This window comes from Papilio xuthus, unplaced genomic scaffold, assembly GCF_000836235.2.
Source record: "Papilio xuthus unplaced genomic scaffold, Pxut_1.1 DF826961.1, whole genome shotgun sequence".
Taxonomy (NCBI): domain Eukaryota; kingdom Metazoa; phylum Arthropoda; class Insecta; order Lepidoptera; family Papilionidae; genus Papilio; species Papilio xuthus.
In genome coordinates, this window is record NW_013531688.1 from 2,328,012 (window position 1) to 2,343,864 (window position 15,853).

General features: G+C 32.0%; 1 protein-coding gene across 2 annotated transcripts in view; it reads right to left on the bottom strand.

Moving 5' to 3' along the window:
* LOC106120314 (uncharacterized) overlaps positions 1 to 8,384 on the bottom strand; it is a 75,726-nt gene extending 67,342 nt beyond the window's left edge. For both annotated transcript variants that reach the window (XM_013315627.1, XM_013315628.1), the window contains exon 1: positions 8,205 to 8,384. The gene's annotated coding sequence lies outside the window, so the exon portion shown is untranslated. The remainder of the gene's footprint in view (positions 1 to 8,204) is intronic.
* Positions 8,385 to 15,853: the final 7,469 nt, after the last annotated feature.

The following is a 15,853-nucleotide window of genomic DNA, read 5'->3' on the forward strand; positions in this document are numbered from 1 at the left end:
CACGCAGTTAATTTAAATTTTAAAGTCATCGAAGTATTTTAGTCACAAAAAATTACTACTAAACTATTTTTATCTCAAAGAAAAGATACAAAGTCGAATAATATATATAGAACTAAACAAACAAGGAAATATTAAACTTATACTCAAAAAGAACATTATACTTAACGTATGTTATTGAGAAGATTGTCGTTTCATGTTCACACACGACCACCTTTAGACGTTGACGAATCACCTAATGCATCCCACGTACTTTATACATAAAGCCCAAGTGATACATAGAGCTTATGTACTGAGCCTGTAGATGCCGTGGGCGGTGATAATGACCTCCGGCATTTACTTTATATCAAGAGGATACCGTAGCATTAGAATTCTAAACAAACCCACAACTTACCTTTCAATATAGTGAAAGCCAATACATATTTATTCGATTGAATAGCCAAAAAAGTTTTTCACCTTTTTCGTCTTTTCTTCAAAATAATTTACTGTATCAACACAAAAGTTTACATTGATAAAAATAAAGTCGTCGTTTTGAACAAAGATAAACGTACTTTTTATAAAAAAAAAAAAAACGAAGACAAAAATGGATTCTTTGTAAATGAAATAGGAAAAAGCGAAGCTACAAGAATTTATAAAGTTTGCCTTTCACCAAATAACTTTAATTATTTTCTAAACGAATCGTTAAAGAGATTTAACAGTTAGCAACCACGAGTAGATTATATATTTGCAAAATATTATACAATTTAATCAGCAAGAAAATAATATATATTTTTTTTATAACAGAAGGGGGCAAACGAGCAGCGGGAACACCGAGGTGTTCAACGACGCCCATGGACATCAGCAATACCAGAGGAACCGCACATGCGTTGCCGGCCTTTGAGGTGGTGATAGGCTAGCTTCTTGAAGGACCCTAAGTCGTTTTGGTTTGGAAATACCGCCCAGGACAGACCGTTCCACACAATTTCATATTAATAAAAAACTTATTTCAAATGCAAAAAAAATAAAATTAAATAAAATTAAAATGATTAAATGAAGAATGGTACTTTTATATCATCACAATCATTTCTTAAAGGCAGACCACCCTGCTGGCCAGCTATACTAACTACAGCGCTGGCTTTGTGTGAATGCTACTCTAATATTACGAGTAATAGAATTAACAAAGATGCCTAATACGTGTGCCTATCTATTAACTTCAAACCAGAGTTATTTAACCCTCATTACCTATAATTAATCAAGTTTTATTAAGTAACTATAAAATCGTTTAATCCATCATCTATTTATTCTATACATTTCTATTAAAAACCAATGATAAATAAAACATAGCTTGTTCTATTCTGAAACCTTTTTACTATTAACCAGATCTATCAAACATTATTCTGATCTGAAGGGCGCTGTCTAATTAAATTACTAGGTTAGTAGGGCAGACCGTCTTAAGCGTCAAGGTAACTAGTGGAAATGAACTTTAATCTACTTATTTAAAAACTAACAATATGATTATGATTCGATGAATCTTAAAAAAAGAATAAACTACCCTGATAGTCAACAATTTGTGCGCTAAATATTATTCGAGTATTAAAAAAAAACCTAGCAACCCTATATTAGTTTAGCAACGTTTATCTAAAGATTGTTAAATATTCACGCATTTGTTCGTTATCGGCACCGACTTAAAGCACATCGTGGACCATTCATTTGGGTGACTGGAACTGGTATTATTTCGGAGTATGCGGCCCGTCTCTTACTACTCGCCTGCGCTTCAAGGGCACGACTTAAGGGGAACGCGGGGAGCGCCTGCATCGTCGACCTGGTTGATACCAAAGCACTACATTTCATTCTACAATTTTCATAATGAAAGACATGAACATGGATCCTGATGCGCCAAACTAATGAATCACGATTATTATGATTCAAGTATTAAACGTTCCAAGCGGAGCATCGTATCAAAATAAATAAAACACACTTTAGAACTGTACGACGCAATTGATGAAGGTGCGGCTATAAATAACACCACACACTTGTCAATGATCTCTTCCAAACCAGTTTACGATAAATCAACAACATTATCTGACCCGGTGGACAAAAGTGCAACTAAATAACACTTTAGCTTTATTGTCAATAACAAAAAAGCATCACAAGAACCATGTCAGACTGTCTTGTATTGTGTAATTTTCTATAATTATTAAGCTTTACATATTTTTGTGCGTCGGTGGCTCAATGGTCAAGCACTTGACTTGCATTCTGCAGGTCCTGGGATCGAATCCCGCCATGTACCAATGTGTTTTAGATTTCCAATTTACATATGTACAATTATCCGACGTTCTTACGGTGAAGGAAAACATCGTGATGCAACCTGCAAATATCTGAGAAGAAATTCAAAGATATGTGTGAAGTCAACCAACCCGCACTTGACCAGCGTGGTTGACTATGGCCTAATCACCCTTAAGTTAGGGTAGGCTCCGAGCCTCTCGGTGGGGACGTATAGTGAGCAGATGATTACATATTTTTGAAGGAAATAACCGCGATAGAATTTCACCGGGCCAGATACTTTTGTCGTACTATGGGTATGCGGTTAATGCAACTTGGCGAGCCACACAAATTACTCAATAATTTAATAAATGATTGTAAGCCAGGAAACTACACTCCAGTGATAATGAATACCTCATTAAAGATAATTCGCAAATGACACGAGCAAATAAAACAATATGAGTAATGGATTCCTTATCTGTATGAAAATTTATGTTACATTAATTAGTTTAAAACGATATTGATTCGAAACAATAGGACATCGACCGTGCTATTTTAATCTTACTAATATTATAAATGCGAATGTATAGATAGATGGATGTTTGTTTGAAGGTATCTCAGGAACGGCTGAACGGATCAACCTAAAATTTGGCATAAATATACAACATGGTATGGAAGAACACAAAGGCTTCTAATTAATCTCTTTTCGGATGGAGTCGCGGGCGACAGCTAGTCTACATATAATTCTTTGATCAATATACTAGCGCGTCAGCCGCGAATTCATCAGCCTATATTAAGACTTCGTGAAACCTTCCCGTCAAAATTGGTACGTATCTATTAGCTCGTGCCAGACGCACCGCACGCGCGGAGACGGATTTGCTTTGTCTTTCGTTGCGGGCGGCACGGATGCTCGACGGAGCGCTATGTCAAATCATGAAAATAAACTAAACTCCGTCGTCGGCCGTGCGTGCGGTGCGTCCGACTCGTGCGAAAGGACTTAAACACTTCGAATGTAACGTCATACATACATACAAACCCATATACATAAAAACTGTACGCGAGAAAACATAACCCGCCGGTGTCAGTTTAGTCCTTGGAAGGTATGTGAAGATTGGAATTATTCATAAAGTCGAGACGATTCGTGGATTTCCTTCAGTAAAAAAAATATATTATTCCTGTATAAGATTTGGGAACTTGATTTTAATTGGTACATTGTAAAGAACACCACGGAATAATCTTTAAGACGAATAATGTATTCGATAAAGATGTTCTAATTGAGAGTTAAATTAATGGCATAAATTTTGATCTTTTTACAGTTGATCAGGTAGCCGAAGTTTTTTTTTTTCAAATTAGACTGACCAACGAAAATTACAGATACTTTCAATGGACTAGCTGTCGCACGCGACTCCGTCCGCGCGGTATTAAAAAAAACACAATTAGTAGTCTATGTATTCTTCCAGACTATGTTCTATATGTATGCCAAATTTCATGAAAATCTGTTATTGCTGTTTTGGAGATACCTTCAAACATCCATCCATCTAAACATTCACATTTATAATATAAGTAACAAGTAAGATTATTGAACGAGTTTGAAAGAGTTGACAAAATGTTTTGTACAGGTCCAGAGGAAACTCGTGGTAACATATGTCGCCACGAGGTTCCCGACATTATCAGTAAACTTACTTTACCTATCGTTATTAAATTGTTGGTATAATTTTAAAATGCCTATTGAAGTTCAAGGAAGATTTGGTGGTATTTGGAAATGGGCGGATCATAAGCAGATAAAAGCAGTGTGTAGTTTACCATAACCAATAATTTAAACTAAATAAGGAGACTATAAGAAGAAAGTATGTGAATCAATGTTATATATTATCAAGACACAAAAAGATACAGAAATAATAAATCGTGTTAAGTAATGGCTACAAAAGTGTTTATAATTAATTATCTCAAGCATTGGCATCAATATTAAACACGTTCCGACGCCTTACCTTATTTGAACTATGTTAAGATTCTCTGAACATAATTATCAGAAATAATACCAATAATATTTAGTATTGCACCGAAAATCAATATTCTTTACACCATAAATGTTAATCGTATACCAATTAATTTCTACAATCAATAGTATTAAGTAAGAGTTATTTCTTTTATAAATAATATAAAAAAAAACTTAATTAGCCTATACGTCTTTCCGTATTATGATTAGCATCCGTTCCAAATTTCAGGAAAATCCATGCAGCCTCTCTGGTGATACCTTCAAACATCCATCCGTCCATCTAAACATTAGCATTTATAATATAAGTAAGATGTAGACAAGATCGTGTAGAGTTCATTACTATAAGATAAGAGAAAAAAAATTGTCTTGATCTGAAAAATATTACTAAACTTCTGGCTTAACTACTTTACTCAATACTTGGGGAATGCTAATCGAATTATTAAGTACACTAATTTAAAAAACTATGACAAAAATCAACGTAACACGTATTGTTGTTACACGTGTAAAACAAGCGTGTTTTCAATATAAAAAGGTTTTATTGCACATAAACGGTTTGTGCAATAAAGTAGATTTGTAACAAAAATAGTATGAACACCGAAAAAGTTCACGGCGTAAATAGATTTAACATTTGCATGAACCTTTGCATGACCCATTTGTTTTATTTATACACCCTGTATATTCTACATTTGATATTTCTAGCAGCTGCACCGTGAAGATTATGTTTCTTATCTTTGCAAGAATAAAATATTAACCAAATAGTATTTTACTTCTGTATTTAGCATCGTAATGGGTTTAGAATTACTAATTATTATTCGTATTGGTATATTTTATATCTCATTTATAATATTAGTATTGTAGTTGTGATTTTTTTAAATTCAAGCGAAGCAATAAATCGTATAAAATACATACGCGATAAAATATTTTGTATAAAATTTTTGCACATTTCCAAAAAGTCTAAATTAAAATAAAAAACTAATATTTTTAGTATTCATATATTCTCTTTCACAGTTATGTGTGTAGGTGAATCGTATTATAAATCAAAATTATAATTTGCTTGCTATCGCCCGCGACTCCGTCTGCGTGGAAAAAAAGCTAAATAAGTGGCCTATGTGTTTTTATAGAATATTCTCTACATCCGTGTAAAATCTCAACAAGATCCTTTAAGTCCTTCTGGAGATAACTTCTAACAAACATCCATGTAAACTTTTATAATATTTCGCATTTATAATATTAGTCAGATTAGTACGCTAAAATTTTAAATATTTTAGTAATAAAATATATTTACGTTTTTCTTATTCAAATTGTAATCGGACGGTAGCACAGACGTACCAATTATTAGAGTCTTTTGTTGTGCGATTCAACTGAAAAAGCAAATCGCTTTGTTCGAATTCGAGATATCCACAATGAGAGAATGTCGGCTTGAAGCGGCGGGACTTTTTGTCACGATTACCATTATAAAAAGTAGTACGAAAGTCAAAAGGGCAAAATGTTTAAATTGCAGTCGAATCTCAAAATCCTAACCGAAACTTTAGAGCTTTCCTTTCAAATTAGTATTTAACCGACTTCAAAAAAGAAGGTACTTAATTCCGTTTTTTGTTCCTTCGCTCCTAGAGAACCGGTTTTGAAGTCGGTTTTTAGGTAAAAGATAATGAAACTGCGAATTACAGACAAAATGTATTTCAAATGATTAATTAAGTATCATCAAAATAATTATTAACATATGAAAAGAATAGTTTAAAACAAGTTTAAGAAAATAAAGAATGTGTTGAAAAAAATATTAACCCTTAATTCGACGAAATTTTTTGCAGCAAATTTTTTTTTATTAGTTGTTCGTCACACTGGACACCATCGAATTAAGAGTTAAGGAGTATTAAGATGTTAAGGACTGGATGGGTTTGTTCTAATGGTGGTAACCATTAGAATTGTGATAGATAGTTTGTACAATTTTTTTCCACAAAAATTAATCTATAATATTTAATCCAGTTTTTTTTCTTCATAAAATTAATTTAAATTAATTAAAAATAGATTATAAAACATAAAATAAATAAATCAAATGCATTGAATTAAACATATGAGTTTCGATTCATTAATAACATTAATATTAAAATCAGCCAAGCCTAAACAAAGTCGTTTGAAACTTCCGCTTGTGACCCTTGTTTTATTTTTAAAACGTCAAAGGGGATATAAAAATAAATCAAAATTACTGCGCATTTGTTTTTTACATGAAAGTATTGAAAATGTAGCTGCAACTTACGCGTGCCAAACATCTAAACACACATACGAATAGTGTTCATTTGCAGTTGTATTTTCGTTAAAACGAAGCTTGCATTGTAGACTGCAGCCAACAAGGAAGTTGCTATTGACCGACATTTTATTATTGTTACATTGTTGCACCAAGGTCTTAGATTACATTAGTTACTTATTGTTTTAATCCCTTTTAATTTTATGCTTTTAACAATTAGCGTATTTAATATTATTTCTAAACAGTTATGTTTAAACCTCTATTCCACCATTGATTAACCGCGCGCGACTGTACCGCCTTCTAATCCAACCATAGACAAACTGCATAAACGGTAAAAAACTTTTTCACGTAACTATGCAACATTATTTTGTATATAACAGAAGGCGGTAAACGAGCAGCGGGAACACCAAGGTGTTCATGGACGCCCATGAACATCAGCAATACCAGATAAACGCAGATCTATATTTATTTTGTAATACCACTTTATTTAACATTTTAAAATAGAACATAAAATTTGACACGTCTCTCTTTACTATAGTTTCTATTTTGGATTAAAAGGTGGAATATTGACATGATAGTCACGGTCGCGTCAGGAAACAAACGCGTTAGTGGAAATGGAGTCTAAATGTAACTGTTTAATAATGCGCATATCTAACCACTTACGTTTACCGACATTTATTATCGATATTGACAATGCATTTGACGTCACAAAAGCATATGTGCAATCGATGTACCAACTAATGCGCACAACATACATCTTTATACGATAGTAGGTTGTTCACTTTTTAATCTTTATGTGATAACTAAAAACAGTTAAAATAAAATACAAACGCAATTATCTTATGATATTATTAATGCGAATGTTTAGTTGGACAGATAGAAATTTGACACAGTCATAGAATAAAGTCTGGAAGAACACATAGGCTACTAATTAAGATTTTTTTTTAATTCCGTGCGCACGGAGTCGCGGGCGAAAGCTAGTAATATAATAAACCAACGCACTGTGATGATAATGGATTTTCAAATTCCAAAACCCTTCATTCCTTCGCCTTCGATACACCACAAATTAACAGTAGGTAGCTACAAATTTGTTTGTAACGTTCATTTTAAATCGATTGATCTCCTTTACTATTACACAATGATGTTAAGTGAACATATAAAAAAATGTATTTATTATACTTCACTAACTTAGGAAATACAACAAATAAATAGTAAAGTTAATTTTGTTTAAATTATATTTGAAATCAAATAAAATAAATCATATGATTGGTTATATTTCCACTTTACCGTACAGGTACAACAATAATTAAATTTTGGATTAAATCAGTATTAAAACGTTATTATAACACTGTAATTTCAACTAGATTATTTTTGGAATGTTATAATTAAAAACAGATATAATTAAAATAAAATATAATAAATTTCATTTTTATTATTACAATAAATCTATTAAAATATTTAATTAACTGCAACTTGAGTATATTTTATTTTACTAAGAATTAATCTAATTTAAAATGATTCGTTATAAAATAACGTTACCCATTTTTTCACAGATACATTTATTTTCTTATAACTCTATTTTTTTAATACCTACAACACGCAAAATAAATGCAACAAACCGAACACTTCTCGAACGAGTTTGTTCATTCACCTACAAAAGGATGGAAACAAAGTTCACAGATAGTGCCCAACAATTTCCTAAAGTATAAAAGAAATAGCAAAACTTACGTTATTTGGAGAACCGCCAGTAACCCGGCTGGATTCCAACTTGAGTTCCAACACAAAATTAATACACTAATTTCTAAATTCACAAAACAAGCACAAAATTAATCACGACACAGAACATCGTAATGTCGCTTCACTCGCTAACACAAACACGAGATACCGCAACACGTCCACCATCGACGGCCGTTGGCGGGGCACTGAAGCTGTGCGAGAGGCACACCACGCTCATTCCTTACCACAGAGCTATAAAGTATGCGAGAGACCAAAGGACAGCAATTTTCACGTTTTTTCCGCACAGACTTTTCGTCACTTTTCCTGATAACGCACAAGCATTCGACAAAAGTTTTGTTTGACTATTCTTTTTTTAACTTTGCTTTGTAACTTACTGAATTGCCTTTTAATTTTGATATCTATAATAATTAAGAAAATACATAAATTAAAACATTTCTCAAAAAAAGCGTGTGCTGAAATAAATTATCTGTTTGTCAACCATTCATGTATGCTAATTATTTCGAATTTGCAGACATGCATTAATAAATATATGACACGGTTATATCACTTTTTGCTCAGAATCTTGTTCGAATTTCATACGTCCACATCTTCGTAGTCAAATGAGCTTCAAATTAAGGATTTTTAAATCATTATTTTATTATAGTTTTAAAACTTTGAAAATAGTAAATTTGTCTTAAAGTTACATAAAATTATTTAATTATGATTGAGGTATATAAATCTTGTTTGTCAAAGTTCGACAAACATAAAAATTTATTCATAAACTTACGACCTATTTTGGTAGGAACAGAGTTGTAACATCCTGTGTATATAAGTAGATAAACTTCTCGTCTTTTCATTCTTTTGTGGCGACAGCGAGCATTAATAAATCGTTACTCATTCTTTACCTTACTTCAAGACGTCTGTCGATAGTATCCAAAGTCTTTGTTAAATCCATTAATCCGATCCAAAAGAATAATTGATGTCTCCACCCTTCATTAGGCATGTTTAAAATGTAATTTAGCATTTTTAATCTTAAGCACTTTTAAAACTTTTTTTTTTTTGAGTACACTTCTTAAAATGTAATATTAATCATGACCCGAAGCCATTCTTGCATAGATTAGATGTTACTAACTTTTGTATTGTAAATATTGGATATTGAAAAATTAATAAATAAAACAAAACAAAACAAAACAGATCGGAACGGAACGGGACAGGACGGGATGAGACCTGACGGGACGGAACGGGACAAATCAAAATAAAAAAAATATTATAAAAATTGATAACACAATTTTAATATCTCTTCCCAATATGTCTTATTATGTTTTATATTTTTTATACGTGAATAACATTATGATAACTACAACTGAATGATCAAGCAACAAACATCTCACAATTCTATGTTACGTAATACATAAGGTGTCACGTAAATTCTTCACGCTGCCAGTGACTATCGGCACGGATCGCGGTCACGTGCGGGACAGAAGTGACGGGGTGTCAACGATGAGCTTAGCCAGCGGAATATTCATGTAGGCTCGTCGTTTTTTTGTTATAAATTTTGGATAAAGGTGTTGGCTCGCTAGTTATAGTATACCATGAAAGTTAATATGTGAAGTATCCTTTATTAAAAATCAACTCAAATAGTTCCTCTTTCGTGATGTACTAGGTGTCGCCCGAGACTCCGTCCGCGCCGTATTAAAAAAACTTAATTAGTAGACTATATGTTCCTCCAGACTATATTCGATATCAACGCCTAATTTCAGCGAGATCCATATAGCCGGTTTGGAGATACCTTCTAACAAACATCCATCCATACATATATTCGTATTTATTATATTAATAAGATTAAAATCAAAATTAAATATCAATTTTTAAAATATATATTTTTTCAGAAATAATTACAATAACTCAATTACTTGGTTATTAAATCGTAAATCGGCATGTTATTAGATATTTTATGACTTTATTATGGTCTTCAAAAGCTTCGTTGAAAGTCATATCGTTCCGACCACATTATACGAACATGAAAGCTCACTTATTAACATTGAAAGCCATGTTAATTGTACATACAGACCAGTATTACGAGTTTAGTTTCTAATAGAATCGAAGGCAATGAAAGAATGAATGAAATTACGTGCAAAAAGGTTGTAGTTAATTAAAAATAACTGTTTTTAAATAACAAGCACACAGAATAGTGTTAAATGTAATTTTTAATCTTTCTATATTACTATAATAATATAATAATATAAATGAGAATGTTAGATAGACGGAAAGATGGATGTTTGTTTGAAGGTATCTCTGGAACGACTCGACGGATCTCGCTGAAATTTGTCATAGATGTAGAACATAGTCTGGAAGAACACATAGGATACTTATTAAGCTTTTTATTAATCCCGCGCGGACAGAGTCGCGGGATACAGCTAGTTGGTGTCTAAATAAAAAAGTAAGCGAGAAAAATCCTCTCAGTTTCAATTGTCTTCAACACGACAATGTAGACACTCCGGTAAATAACCAAGAGTGTATCTGAAGATATGATACATGTGACGCACCCTTATTTCCATCCCCACAGTCTGCGCCCTTGTTTTGTCTACTAAAATCAAGTACACCCTAAGAGTATGAAAAGAGCCCTAAAATACCACAGACGGCAGCCATAATAAAAATTGTCTCGAGGAAATACTCAAGCATGATATGAGAACATACTCGTTCGTTGCGTTCAAAAAATTCTCATACAATAACACAACCTCATTACTTAGAAAGACAAAGAAAGAGCTCGTCGAAATGAGAATGAGATAAACCAAACATTTTTTACTAATTTAATTTCTTAAATAAACTGATTATGTCCTACTAGCTGTCGCCTGCGACTTCGTCAGTCCGAAATTTAATATAAAAAACTTAATTAACCTATGTGTTCTTCTATAAAATGATCTACATCCATGCTAAATTTAATCTAGATTCATTGACCTGTTCTATAGATATTAGTGATTGTAACAAACATACATCCATCCATCTACACATTCGCATTCATAATATTAGTGAGATAAGGGAGATAATTTATAATAATTAAGGGATCAATATTATTTTATTTACCCTTTCTAATACGTAATAGGTCCTCAAAATATTATCAATAGGCTTCAAAAGTTAAGCCGACATTTTATTTATTATCACATTAACATCTGTAGTAAACAAATATATATGAAGAAATATATAAAACCTACTGCCCATTTTTACAATCGGCTTTAATAAACTATTCAGAAACTATTAACAGGCCACTATTATTTCACTTGAGATTTTTCATTCTTTCTTCCATAACAAAGTTGTTAGTATTCTGAATTAAAGATGGCCGCTTAGATACTTGGCAGGTGCAATTAGATATAGTAATAATTAAATGTTCAACAGTTCGAGGTGACGGGCACACATCCAAATGATGCCATTCACCCTTCTATAATTTAAATCTGACGTTTAAACACCTTTTACTGCCAAATGTTACAACTATGATACAAACACTCATATATTTTTGTTTTTAGTGGGATAAACAAAATCTAAATCAACTGGATAGTGTTATTATTAATCTTGCTAATATTATAAATGCGAAAGTTTACAAAAATGGATTTTTGTTTGAAGGTATCTCCAGAACGATTCAACGGATCACGATGAAATTTGGCATGGATGTAGAAAGTAGTCTGGAAGAACTTATTAAGTTTTTTGTTATAATACTACACGGACGGGATGGGGAAAGACAGTTGTTTAAATATAAATGTATTAACGACTTAACATGTTCGAATTTTAGGTCCTAAAATTATATTTTCGTATGAATTATATGTGTTAAAATGTGAATTAGACATTTTAAAGTTTTCGTACAGAGATGGATAAATCTACAAGTATATTTACACACAAGCTAAACTAATAAAAGAATAGCTAAAAGATAAAAATAACAAAATAAAAAAGTTAATTACATTTCATATTATATTGTACATAGAGAGTTATATACATCTGCACGCTAAACCGAACCCTAAATAATAAACTTCTAGTGAGTTTAAAAAAAAATGGGACTTACCTGCAAGCAAAACCTTTCGATCAAAAAAACATTTTTCAAAATTGGTGCGCCAGGGGCGGAATTACGCGGTAACACACTTAAAAAAACACAGACAAATTGATAACCTCCTTCTTTTTTAAGTCGGCTAAAAAGAAAACAAAATGTCATCCCTGTAATTATATTTAAAAAAAAACTTTGTGTAACTATAGGTTTTTACATGTGTTTCGGTAGTGCAAAATCAAGGTTATTCTGTCTAGAATTATGACAATGGATACATTGTTTGCTGTCTGAAAATGTCTGTCGTTATCTAATCCTATTGTTTTCCAACGCGAGATACATTCATGCAGTTCTAAAGTAAGTCAGGGTTATGTTTATAATACTTGTATAGAAACACTATTAAATTAGAACAGCAGCAAATATCGATTTTTATCTTTAAAGTCAATATTTATAACCGTGGAATTCCACTGCTGTAACCCTTGTACTACCGAAGACAGGACGGCGTGGAGGCAGCTGGTCGTCACGGCCGTTGAAGCGTATCAGGACAAGCACGACCTTCAGTAATGAAGAATACGAAGAAGAGGAAGAACCGTTGTACTAAAACATATTGTCATCCCTCACATTCTCTGCGAAGTAACAGAAACAACAATATGTGTTACGGTGGTGACAATTCACAGTATTGATCTTCATATGTCTCCCACATGACTCATTTTGTACAATTTAAAAATAGAATTGCGACACTCTAACCGCCATTATGTTTGTTGTGGACCGTTTGATTGATTTTTGTTACGCGTTTCCCGAAAATTAAAAAAGTACTTTGAGTAATGGCAACTCCATTAGTGTTGAAGTGCTTTTTAATGTCAAATTAAAAAGGGACGTTTGTTCAGTCGCCGAGTTTATAAATAAATCACAAAGTTTTTGATCTAATTGAACAATAAAAATATTTTTTTTTTAATCTGTACAACTAAAAATTATTTTCAGCCTGTTTTATGTTTCTTTGTGTTCATTCTGGCAGTTTATTTACACCTAAATTAAAAAGTGATGCTTTTGTAAACAGAGATTATTACTTTGATTGTCATGTTTGTAAATAATTCGCCATATCTTATAAAGCAATCGCCAAAGATATACAAACATTTTTAAGTCGAGGACATTTATTTCCTACCCATTCGGATAAATGACATTTGAAGGCCACAACGTAGCAAGGTCAAAGCTTGTACTAACATAGATACGTGTTAAAATATAGCTCATATTGTGACAGTTGTCTGTACGATAATTCTAAATTTAATTCTAAATGGTAAACGAATTAAATTCTCTGACTATAACACACTGAGAATTCAGGTATCTGTTCGCATGTTCGCCATCTTATGATATGAAATATTGACATCATGAAGAAAACATATAAATACGTATGAATTATTTCTCTTTCATAGCTGACCAAACCACAAAAGTATAAATACTTTTATGTGTATTTTTAATCAAAAACATATTTATAACTAAGTCCTGCAACTAACAGCGAGGCCGCAAACTAAAAGTTATAACTAATGAGTTGAGAACTTTGGGACGTGAATGCATTACACGAGAAGGCACCACTGCGCTCTCTGGCGGAAAAAATATTAAATTAGTTTTTAGATTATAAGTTACTCTAAACTATAAGTTAACTTTCAAGCATTCCTTTATTGTAAAAACTAGCTGTCACCCGCCACTCCGTAATTAGTACTGTTAGGAAGAAAATCCGACACTGTGTACTGTGTACTGGCGCAACACTAGCCTTACTAAAGTATCTACGTTTATGTCCCCTTAGTATTCTGACACTTGACTTGATAATAATAGCGCGCCATTCGCGCCAAAGGATTCTAATGAATAATGTCTAAAAGTACTTAACTTTATAACTAGCCTATACATATGTTCTACATGTATTCCAAATTTCAGCGAGATCCAGCCGTTCCGGAGATACCTTCAAAGAAACATCCATTTAAACATTCGCATTTATATTAGTAAGAAGTAAGATGTGTCTCTTTAGACTACTAGCTTGTAACAGTTGTTTACTTTAGTTATTAGTATTTTAACCCTTAGGAATATTGTCATTTTAATGTAAAATAATATATGTGCAAAGATATATTATTAGGTTGTTTTGAAGCTCATTTATAAGTATAATTATAGCATCGATCTAATTATATCGCTAACAAACTATGCTATTGTTCATGCTTCCATGATTATCATTGAACGTCATGTTGATATATTATGCTGATATTGTTATTAATTGTGGTTTATATTGTACTATTTTGACTATGCATTTCTGACACCAAGATCCCAGTTTTAAACCTATTTGCATCTCTGTTTTATCAATGATAATGACAGGGACGATGATATGTTTTATACAGAGGTTTAATTCTCAGAAACCAATGGATAATAATTTGTGTATGCAATTGATTTTACATAAACTTTTTAAACAAAACTTCTTTTTTCTTTTTTACCTTTTGATGCTTTATGGAATTAAGTAACCAAATAAGAATGGCACCACAATCTTCAATATAAATAAACTTGGTTTTTTAGATACAGGATGTTGCAAAGTACATCCTTATATTTATAGGTGCCAACGAAAATATTATCCTTCAACGAAAAATGGTTATGAAACACAGAAAAAACAACCGATTTGTAAACGTACCTATAATAACTAAAATATATTTATTACACATTTCTATTCGCAACATCTCTACAAAGTAATGCGAACTCATCAAACGCAAAACGTTCTCAGCTCATTAGTTACAGCTCTTCTTACTTTTTACAGTTCGTGTTGTCTCTGCCTTCACAAATAATCTTTTCTCTGTTTAAAGAGCAAATGATTTAACAGATTATCTGCTTCGTCACTCTCAATTAAACGGTGATTTGTGACAAATAAAATATTTCAAGGGAAAATTAAAAATAAATTTTCTTCTCGAATTTAATGTTCGTACCATTTGGGTTACGAAACCGTCAGACTAATTTTAAAAATGTTAAAAAATAATATAACCAATTAGTTTATAGCTAATATTAATAAAATACATAAATGTATATCAAATTTCCTAAAGTAAATACTTTCTTATTATAACAATATTATTATAACAGCCTAAGTTTAGATGGATGGATGGATGTTTGTTTGTTGGTATCTCCGGAACGGCTCAAGGGAACTTAAGAAATTATGGCACAGATCTAGAACATAATTTGGAAGAACACATAGGCTATTTATTTAGTTTTTTTTTAATTCCGCGCTGACGGAGTCGCGGGCGACAGGTAGTACGAGTATATCATAAAATAGACTTTAAGGAAAAAAGGTTAACTTATCTTACCTTTTTGTAAGCAGAGATTTCACGACAAAGGACACGGAAGGCATTTTTTGGCAGGACATTGTGTAACCGGGTCCAATAATGTATTTGTAATATGAATATTTAAAAAAATATCGTGACTAAATTGTTTTGTTTTCATTACATTGTATCGTACTTTATTATTTTTTCAAATAGATTACAAGTAAAACGAAGAAACAAAATAAATTGCTTTTAAATATTGAGTTCAAACAGAACGTACTTAAGTGTTGGTTGAAAGGCTTCTCTGTTGTTACTTTAACTAGAACAATTATGTCCACTTAGTTGAATGGCTC